This window comes from Eucalyptus grandis, unplaced genomic scaffold, assembly GCF_016545825.1.
Source record: "Eucalyptus grandis isolate ANBG69807.140 unplaced genomic scaffold, ASM1654582v1 tig00002652, whole genome shotgun sequence".
NCBI lineage: Eukaryota > Viridiplantae > Streptophyta > Magnoliopsida > Myrtales > Myrtaceae > Eucalyptus > Eucalyptus grandis.
In genome coordinates, this window is record NW_024096436.1 from 22,106 (window position 1) to 33,793 (window position 11,688).

Below are 11,688 nucleotides of genomic sequence, written 5' to 3' on the forward strand. Positions count from 1 at the left end.
AGATAATGCTGGAAAGCTGTAGTCCTTGCTGGGATGTCGTGCAGTCGGAAGCTCGGCAATTGAGCCCCTTGGTTTTCATGAAAGTATGGCCCAGCCTTGTGCCTTGAACGGAGTGCTACTTTGGTATAAAAAAACAGGGTTGAAAAATATATTCTGACCCAGGCTTTGAAGGACCCAGAAAGGACTGTGAAGACTCCTGAAGTTGATTCACCCATGGAGATAGAGGGATAGCCGAAACCTCAATACAACACAGCTAGGGCAAGACGATCCATAGCGATATGGCCACCCTTGGCTTCTTGGCCACCTGAAGCGACAAGTGCTGAAAGACAAACTTGGACAGCCAGTAGAGGAGGAAAGCAATATGTTCTTCATCCTCAATATCCCCGGTCTGATAAGCATAAGTCTTCAGAAAACGGACATATGAAAGGTTAATACATTCTCCTAGGTCAGGCATGTCGAAGAATCGATAAAGCTAGGGTCGTCACTAGAGGGACTTAGACCAGTAATGGCATAAACATTTAATAGAGTCACCGTCATGGAACCCTTTGGAAGAAAGAACAGTTAGTAGAAGGAGACCAAAAACTAGCAAAGCTACCCAAGTTTAGATTAAGTCCCCAATCAAAGGTACAAAACTCAAGAGCCTGATCAATTTTGGCCTTATGCCATAACTCGTGCTTGGTAGATTTCCGCCCGTTGTACCAGTTGAAAAAGACAGGGTCAAAAGAAGGAAAATACCTGAGCCGTTGAGACGAGGAGGTCCAAACATATTCCACTAAAGACTCCTTCAGGAATAGAAAAGGTTCTTTCACGTGTCGGGGGAAGCAGCAGGCGAGGAATGGAAGAGGATCAGGTGTCTGAAGACACGGGCCAAGAACAATCTTCCCATCTTCATCCTTGATACGGTTTTGTAGCGACAAATACACATTATCCGCATACTCCGGTGACTGAAGCTGTTGCAGACGGACCATAAAGTTAGCAGGATCATTCCTGGAAGACATGGTAGCACCTGAGTGGGGCACGGAAGATGAAGGATAATGGAGAAGAAGGATAAAAATTGAATCTTGGAGTAAGCGTCAATGGCGTCAAAGAATTAGACAAAAGAACAAATGGTCAGGGCTTTAAAGGAGAAGACCAAGTCGAATCCGAAGAGTATTGGGATTTTTAAAACCCCAAAAAGTGTCGGACGACGACAAAAGAGAGGGATCTGAAATGGCGTCTTGCAGAGCCCAGGAGATCAGCATTAGTGAGTACAATCGTCGGTCCAGTTAAAAGAATTATCTATTAATTCTATTAAAGGGCACATTTGTTGGCACCAAAAAATCAACTTGCGGGCCTAGAACTAAAAGGGAGCCCGTTAGGTCCAATGTGTAACAAAGCCGCTGGTCATCAGGGATACCAAATATTAGGTATTAATAACCGTTCCGGAGCAAGAATATAAGGATGGAGGCAATTTCAAGAGCTTGGTACCGATAATGCTAAGGATAGTGCAAAGTGTTGGTCGGTGTGGTACCGAAGTCTCCACAAAAAGTTTGAATTTGAATTCAATAACTACTAAAAACGTTACTTATAAACTAGACCATAAATGGCCAAAGGGACACAGTTGTAAGGCTCCTTTTGACAAATCAACAATCTTAATAACACTCGTCTTTTGGTTGTCTTTTTCTTTATATCGCACATTTACATTTTATCACATGTTTTTATCTCCTGATTATCATTTTCTTTATTGCTTGTAAAGTAGAATTAGGGTGTGTTTAGTAACGTTTCTGTTACGGGAAATAATTTTTGAACAGAAATAATTTTTTTGTTTCTATTTTAGGGAATAATTTCTGAGTATAAGAACAAGTTTGGTAACTGCAAAATATTTATACTCTAATAATAGAAACACGTATGGTAACTTGTATAATTTTTGTGTTTCTTTTAATTTTTCGATATTTTTATTATATTTTTCCTTTTTTTTTCTTCTTTCTTCCTTTTGACCGGTCACCAGCCTCGGGCATGGCCGGCAACCTCGCCTTGATTGGGCAATCTCGGCCTTGTTGGATTTGGGCTAGGCCGAGCCTCCCTGAAGGTTGACAACGCTTTGGCGAGGTCGCTGGCCCTCGACGGCTGGTTGTCGGCCATGGTTGAGGTCGATGACCGGCCAAAAGGAAGAAAAAAAGAGAAAAAAAAAAGAAGAAGAAAATGAGAAAAAAAAGTGTTTCTTGGAACTGTTCTGAGAAACAAGAAACAAGTTTTATTTATTTATTATTTCTGTTCCAAATTTGTTCTTGGGAGCAAAAGTGTAAATAAACACGTTTCTATTGTTTTTTTGTTCCTCAAAATAAAAGAACAAAAATTTGTGTTTTGGGGAACGGAAACACAAATAAACAAATACACCCTTAGTTATTTCCTTTTCAAAACTACATAGACCTTGGTCCACATAACAAAAACCAAAGACTTGCCGCTTCGTTGGAAGATATTCAAAAGGGAACACATTCCCAACGAACAACTAGTATAGTGAGTTTGCAGATCAAGTAACTATATGGATTTGCCTTATTCAAAATGTTAGCTCAAGAAGAGTTGCCATGAAGAACATGTTACAGTCCAAAAGCCTGATGAATCTCGATATGTTTCATTCACTCATGAAAATGTCATTTGGACAATTGAAATAGTAGTTTAATCATAGCATGGTTCTATAATTTTCGAGAAATATCATGTTTTCTTTGACATTTTTCTCGAAAAGTTATGCAAAATAGATACAAGTTTCTTGGAAAAAAAAAGTTGTCGGAATGATGAGATACGCTAAACAAATTTCTCCAAAAAAGTTGTGGGAAGGATAGGATATGCAAAACCTTAAGCCCATGGGTGGGTTTGGGTTTCTTTTTCCCCAACTTGTGGCTCCAATATGGAGCTAGGAGTCAAAACTGCTCAAATTATATTGCATGCTATATGTTCATATGGATAGGCTATAAATTTAACAAACTTAGGCAAAAGAATACTAGAAGTGTTAAAAGATGTGTACTACGCTTACTTTAATGCCAAAATTTTTCGCCGAATAACGTAAGTGTCACTTCAGAGAGAGAAAAATCACTTAAGTGCTAATAGTAAGAAATTCTGGCCAAAAAATATGTGAATTTTTTTAATTAAAAATTTTATGTAACGTGAAATTTAAAAAAAAATCCAAAGCAAGTAGCATTTCTACTTGGTGTACTTGGTACTAAAATGATCTCTTTTTAACAATGACCGGAAGTGAAGTGATCACATTAAATAAAATTCAGCACTCAATTGATCACAATTTATAACTTTTGGACAATGTCGTTAGGGATTCTATGTTGACTGGGCACACTGGTGAGCCACATAGTTTTGAGAAATTTATAAAATATAGCCACATTTGATTTCCAACGATCCAAAATCAGAGTGGCACTTACGTGATCTTTTTTTTTTTAAATTTAAAAGTGACACTTAATAATCTGAAAAAAAAAAATCTTGGCACTAAAGTGAGCGCTATAATAACTTTTGACACTTCTAGTATCATTTTCCCAATAAACTTATTATGAATCGATCGTTTCTAGTGATGGTAGAGCAGCAACTGGGAGGGCCTTGTACTTTATTTATTTTTTCTTTTTATGTTCTCTTTTTAAAAATAGCTTTTTATTTTTTAATCTAATTTCATTAATTTTTTGCCAAAAAAATTCTATTTGGACTAAAACATTTTAGTCTTATGTTTCATTTTTAGTATTGTTGGCACCAAATAGGAGAAAGAAAATATAAAAAAATACATTATATTTTCCGTTAGTTTTATTGAATGAAACTAACATAATGGTTTGATTACATTTTTTTTAATTTTATTATTCAATCGCACTTTCATGACAAGTCTTAAGATTTCTAGTGCAATTATCCTTTTTTTGTTTACATTTTTTTGTTGATTTTTTTTTAATTTATTTGCTTAGTACTATAGAGCACCGACCGAGGTGTTCTAAATTGTTATCTTGCCACATTCATATAATTGGGAACCGTGGCTTCTAAGGGCATGATTTGGCTATGGTACGTTATTATTTCTCTTAAGTTAGACAACAAAATTGCCAAAAGGGACTACACAAGTTCTACACAACCACTGGGATTCGCCCTAGTGGCCACCTTTCCAACATGGAATTGAGAGGTGAGGAGTTCAAATCCCCACCTTCTCAGGGGGATGGGGTGGGAAAGCGTAAGTTTCAGAAGTGGGTTTCGACTCCTACGCCCTGCAAGAGGTAGGGCAAAAGTCTAAGAGTGAGTGTAATAGGAATAGAGTAGGACTGACAAAAAAAAAGTTCTACACGTCTCTAATAGTAAACTATAAATTCGATGAATAATCATTTTCATTATGAAGTCCATTGCTAGTGCATAATACTTGTTTCACATTCACCATTTGGATGGTGACACGTGACGATTATGCTTGTACATATCGAGGGCGAGAGACTTGATGGTGCTCTTGAATTTTTTTCAAGCAAGGTTGAGTTAATTAAACGTCCAAAGCTAAAAGCCCTTTTGAACTAAGATTTTGTTCTTGGGGCCACCCTTCTGGAGGAGTCGAAGCGATCGATAAAAGACCGTTTCTTTTCTCTATATGATTCTTGCTTTCCCCAACATATATGTTCATTCTTGAACCGGTAAGTCTCAGTTTCCCTTGCTAAGTTGAAAGTCATCGCTCCGTTTTAAAGTTTAAAGGCTTCGTGGGCCGGATTTTCTGGATCAGCCCACGAGGATGAAGAAGAAGAAGAAGAAAAAAAAGGCCCAGCATTTGACGAACTTGATGAGATCGCGAGTTAACTCGCGATTCCAACGAGTTTAGCGAGTTTGATTTGACATCCTGAAGCCATTCCGACTCGCGATTTTAAAAAGCATTTGCTCGGATGCTTATGGAGTTGAACGTTGCTGAACCCCAAAGGTAATCTCTCTCTCTCTCTCTCTCTCTCTCTCAGAGTGTTAGTTTTGCTTCATGGGCAGCGAGCATCAACTTCCGCTTTCTACTTCTTCATCAGTCGTCCTGCAATTACTTCTTCTTGTTCTTCCCATTTTTATTCGAATTGCGGCGCATCCATATTCTCAGTTTTCTTGGATTTTGAGGACACACCCATTCCCATCGGTGGAGCGCCTCCTCATGATTGTGTCATCAAAATCTTATGGAAATTGCAAATTGAACATAGATGGTTCAGGCAGAAGTTTTAATGGAATAGGGCTATTTCAAGTAATCGAGATTGGAGCCCCGGCTTCTAGGTCTATAATTACGGTGATACGAGTGATAGATTTCAATACCATTTGTGAGCTCATTTGATTGGAAGACCATAAGGCGAAGAATTGCAAAAATTAAAACTAATTTGGAGGTAAGAGTGTACTTTGCAAGTCAATCCGCGCTCACATTCCCCTTTCTCTCATCTGTGATGTCGTGCCGTACGGATATTTTCAATTTTTGACAATGAGAACTGATCATTTCCATCAAAACAGCGTGGAAGTGAAGCATTGCTACCTCATAATTAGAGAAGATCTGCTATGGTTGCAGATTGTATCAACCAGTGAAGTAAACTAGAATGACTTTATAAGCCAATAAAACCATCCAAGCATCTTCCTCTTTCATATCAAACTAGGCCCTTGCACCTGCAGTACTAAGGTTGGCTCTGGGGACCCATCTTGACTGAATTTTACCGCCTACTGGAGGAGCTGCCCATACAATGCTTATTCCTCAATTTGTGCACCATCGTGTAATCTAATATTGTAGAACGTGACGATAGTGGCATTTTTGGTTCAGTGCACTAGTTTGATGATTAACCAACTCAAGCGAGCATGATATACCGTGCATTTGAACAAGAGTTGTGAATCACATAATCATATGCAGGTGTACATTATGATGGCGCTAAATCCATCTCCACCTCATTTCATTCTACCCAATTGTAATTTACTTTGATGGGATTATGTTTACAAACATATAATTGCAATAACTATGATAAATAGAAGTGTTTCAGGCCAACCACTTAATTCCGTCAATTCTGGAATAAAATAAAAATTTAAAGATCCAGTTCATTAGTCCCGCCCAAGTTGATCGTGTCATCAGCAGATGAACTTCCGGAAAACATTCGGTAATCCATGAAGCTAAGAGCAGGAGAGGGTAAATTAATTCCGGAACATTCCTACATAGAATTACAGCTCTCAGGTCAGGATCCAGGAAAAAAGGACATTAACGAATAAAGTAGTCTCAGGGTTTTCTCAAAGGAGGGATTAAATCCCTTGAAAATAGCCTAAAGTACCAAACATTTCATTTTCCGTGTGGTCAGAAGCTTCGACATCATATGCGGGCAGTATTATGTGAACTTCGTTAACCCTCACAATCAGCCAACAAAACTTCTGCTTTCAAGTCAGGTGCAATCCCTTGACGGTTGCGTGTGATGTGTCAGGGAGGCAGCAAAATGCTGAGCAGTCCTCAGCCCCAATTCCCATCTAATTACACAAGATCCCTCAGCTTAAGCGCATTCCAAGCTGGAGTTCTCCAGCAATCCCAAGTGCATCATATGAAGAGGCAATTTATGACTTCGCCAGCCTCTTCGCTCAACCGTACGAGAAGGTGGTATTTATGCTTGTTTGCTTTACAAATGGACTCGAATCCCTCTAAACTGGTGATTAAGCTATAATAATTTTAGACAACCATACTCCCTCGGTGCGACTGCTACAGAATGCATCAACAGTGCACGCCCATTACCATTCATAGGTATGGCATCACATGAGCCATTGAAAAACTTGGATGCATTTCCATTTATGCAACTTTTCATCACTGAGGGTCCATTACTCATGCCATTGGTGATTGCCTTGCTTCCTTAGCATGACTCCATCCCGCTGCCCACATGAAGCTGCTATAAGTCCTGTTGCAGTTGAAAGTGAGCGGTAAAACATTAAGGCAGGTTAATCAGAAGAAAGCTAAAATGCTCTCAATATCAAACAAGAGCGAACTGGATTATGATTTCTATCTTAGTGGCTCTGCCAAATGAAATGGTAGAATTAGGCGACTAAGAAAATCTAAATATTCAAAATGGTAATGTAAGAACTTCTACCATCTAAATGGGTCAAGGAACCAACGAATTTTCCCATTTCCAACAGAATAAAACTGAATAAGATTGCCTTGGCAAAGACACACCATCAACTGGGAAACACAACTGAACAGATCAAGTAAATTCACGAGCAGTAACACTATTCCAGATGGATTGTGGATGCTTCTGAGAAATTGCATCAGCACAAGAAAGTTCACCCGCAAAATTAAGTGGCACTTTCTCTCTAAGATAGTGGTTACAGTGGGCGAATGACAAATGTACAAATGAGTAGAAAACCATGGAAACATTAACACATGCATGAAGAGCAACAAGAAACATTTTATATTCAACAATGCATCCCTAAAAAGAGACCAGAAGGTTTTCCTGGCCTTGATTTAAACTCGGGGTGGAACTGACACCTATTAATTACGGATGATCAGGAAGTTCCACGAACTGCAATTGATGTACAGAATTAAATGTGAAATCAACAAGAAAGGAGAAGTACTTTATAGTACTGAATCATCAGGTACTGCCACAATTATTACAAGCAAACTACAACTGAAGTCAAATTATTAGGTCGTATTCGAAAACAAAATAAAAGTACCATGAATACTTACTTCCATTTGCTGTGCACTTTCATCCCTGCCAACCAAACACAGGCCGGCCTTTTCCAGTTCTGGTACAACCTTAGGATTTACCTGGGTGATATCAACTAAACTTGTTAATGACCAAGCAAGCAAAAGAAAAGAAGATTACTCAGGACCGAGATGACAAGCAGTTTTATGCTGATATGGATTAACCTCATATCTGTGCCGATGTCCCTCATCAGAAAACCTTGCATTCCCATACCTGAAGGATTAAAAAATTTGGAATACATCAAACATTTTCATTATACATCATCTCCTGTAAATGTGACATGACCATATAAAATAAGATTTAGCCTTAAGCACTTGTTTATACAAATTTAACACTTGTGAACAAGAAACAAACTTCAAAACCCCCAATTCCTTACAACTTTGCAGATTTGCAGTCATTGTTCCTGAAATAAGTCCTTCTTGATCCTAAACGCATTGTCCCTCCAATGTGAGTCTTTGAAACCTGACAAAAGTAGCCCATGAATGAATGAAGGGTAAATTTACTAAGCCAGAAGGAATAATAATCATCATCTTTAGTAAAATACTGTAGAAGTACTGCATGCCTCTGGCATGAATCTGACACAAGGATTCTTTGTCTTGTGCTGTTTGCGCCATGCAAACCCAACACGGATCTTGCAAACTCTATAACAGCAATTTGCATCCCCAAGCAAATGCCCAAGAATGTGATGTTATTTTCCCTTGCATACTTTGCTGCAAGAATCTTCCCTTGCACGCTGTGTTGGGTTTGCACTCAGATCTTGCAAGTAAGTACCATGAATACTTACTTCCATTTGCTGTGCACTTTCATCCCTGCCAACAAAGCACAGGCCGGCCTTTTCCAGTTCTGGTACAACCTTAGGATTTACCTGGGTGATATCAACTAAACTTGTTAATGACCAAGCAAGCAAAAGAAAAGAAGATTACTCAGAACTGATATGACGAGCAGTTTTATGCTGATATGGATCAACCTCATATCTGTGCCGATGTCACTCATCAAAAATCCTTGCATTGCCATACCTAAAGGATTAAAAATTTATGAATACATCAAACATTTTCATGATACATCATCTCCCGTAATTGTGACACGACCGTATAAAATAAGATTTAGCCTTAAGCACTTGTTTATCCAAATTTAACACTCGTGAACATGAAACAAACTTCAAAATCCCCCAGTTCCTTACAACTTTGCAGATTTGCAGTCATTGTTCCTGAAATAAGTCCTTGATCCTAAATGCATCGTCCCTCCCATGCGAGTCTTTGAAACCTGATAAATGTAGCCCATGAATGAATGAAAAGTAAATTTACTAAGCCAGAAGGAATTATAATCATCATCTTTAGTAAAATATTGTAGAAGTACTGCATGCCTCTGGCATGAATATGACACAAGGATTCTTTGTCTTGTGCTGTTTGCGCCATGCAAACCCAACACAGATCTTGCAAACTCCATAACAGCAATTTGCATCCCCAAGCAAATGCCCAAGAATGTCCCTTGCATACTTTGCTGCGAGAATCTTCCCTTGCACCCCCCTATCACCAAACCCTCCCAGAACCAGCACTCCATCAGCACCCTGTGCATGAAAAACAGTTCAGTTGTACAATCAATTGCAATCATGGAACTAGCTAGTATCAGCAGACGATGAAATCAAAACTGCATATTGGGCCAAAAGGCTATTAAAGTATAAAACTAAATGTACCTTCAATGAATTCCATGCATCTCTATAACCCTCAGGTGGCTGCTAGGAAAACTTTGTTGTCAAGGACTATTGTCTATTGACTGCATACAATCTAAGTTCTATTTGCAACGTGCAACAGAACAAAAATGATAAGTCATATAAGAAATGAGCTCAGCTTCACCTCTTTCCAAGTGATATCCTCCAGGTTGCTCACGGGAACCTGGTCTACAATAAGTTTCCTTTGGCAGGCAACAGGAGCATGTAAAAGAGCCTGCCGTATAACTTATAATAATCTTTTACAATACAACTTCTAAGCACAACACTGCACACATAGATTCTGCGAGCATATTTTTGATAAAATGCCAACCAGGAAGGTGTTCCAGAAACTTCATTTTCCTAAAAGATATTGAAATGGAAACAAATGAAATATATAATTGTTTTCAAAAAGAGACTTGTTTGGAGTAATCTTCACACTACTAAAGTGGCTGCATCGGACTTGACTGGTAAAATGTGAACCCAACCAGGAAGAACCAAAAAAGGGGAAAAGGCATTAAAGCAAGTAATCAAATCACAAGCATTGCAGAATTGTCCAAGAGATGTATTAAACAAAATGCCTGCAAAAATATGACTCTTCAGTAATCCAATCTCACCTTCAAGACAGAGAGACAAGAATCTGACAGCCCTGTGTATTTTCCTACCAAAGCAATTCGTACCTGAAACATGCACAAAATAAAAGCATCAAAACTAATACCACATGGATAAATAAGCCTAAACAGACCAAAAAGAAGTTCAAGGACTGCCGGATCACACAACTGGTCATAAACTTTTGTATGAGCAGTCCATTCACCCAACTCAAGGTTCCTTGCAACGCTGGAAAGAAATGGCAACATGTTGAGTGATACTCAAGAAAGCAGAACAAAGGAGTAAGCATTCCTTTATTGAATGAAAAAACATAAGGCAAGGGAGAATCGATTCACACCACATACCCCATAAGGTTCAGTCCCTTCAGAATTGCTTCATGTACCTTTTGGTCCTATTATGAGGGATTGCAAAAAGGTACGAAGAAGCTATGTTGAGCCTTTTGCTATGAAATATATATAGAAGGCGTATGGTTTGAATTTCAAAATTCTTAAACTACTTACTCTTAGCAGCAAAGGAATGTGCCAAATGTTTGGGACATCATACAAAGTAATGATGTTTTCTACCTGGAATCAAGTCACTTAGAAATAATTAATGATCAGTCAAAAAGGCCAACAAAGCTTATCACCATTTAAGAGCAAGTACCGGCACATGGCACCATTGAGAGAGCTTTCCTTTAACATTCTCAACAAGCGCCTGTGACAGATGACCTGACAACTTTGGTCTACTATCAGCACAATTATCAAAAAAAGTACAAACGTGATAGATGAGGCAAACCTTTGCACTTCTACAAGCTAGAATATTTGGGGTCAAACCCAGTCCTCTAAGACCTCGAACACTATGCTGGGTAGGCTTTGTTTTCTGTGGGACAGTATAATAGAGGCTATGATTAGCATGCTAAGGACATCATGCAGGAACACTTTTAGTTACTGAATCCATATCTAGCATCTTAAGATATCAGTCAATTGACAAATTGATTCTAACAAAGATACCTGTTCACCAACAACATTGAGTACAGGAACAAGGCTGACACGAATCAAGCAGAAATTACCAGCTCCTGCAAGAATATTTAGGTGGGTAAACAACAATGTTTCGCTGAAAACTCTCAAGAGCAAATTCACTTAAATTAAACGTGGTGTAATCTTATCTACTTGGTAGGAGAACTGACCAAGAGCCTCAATAGATGGCATAGATTTGATATCCACTGCATTGAAATGATTTTAGTCCACCCAGAAGCAGGAAAGCGACAGCTACTACTGAAGCTATTTACCTATAGTTCCACCAAGTTCAATGATTGCAGAGAGATTTAAGGTCATACTACACTAATTAAGATGAACAAAATATGTACCTTTCCCAGATATGACTTCTTGCTCTGTCCTCCATCTTAGACCAATCTAGTGAGAGCAAATGATTGGATGACAAATAGAATGGAGACAAAGGGGAAAAGAAAAAGCGGAGTGAAAGGTTAAGATACAGAGAGAAATGCTTCTCTTATGGCTAGAGCTGCTTAAACAAGATTACCGACAAGCACCCCATTTTTCCTATGTCCTAACTCCCTCCCCTGCAACTTTCAGTAAACGGTGGTCAGTGCATACCCAGCCAACTGGAGCATCACATGGCTTGAAAGGGAAATTATTTTTACTGAATCAAGTTTCCAGCAACTAAAGTCAGCAATAGACTTTTCCTCTTTCACGGGAAATAGTGAGT

General features: G+C 38.7%; 1 pseudogene; it reads right to left on the reverse strand.

The window, feature by feature from the left end:
- Nucleotides 1–6,792: 6,792 nt before the first annotated feature.
- On the reverse strand, nucleotides 6,793–11,297 carry LOC120290112 (annotated as a pseudogene).
- Nucleotides 11,298–11,688: the final 391 nt, after the last annotated feature.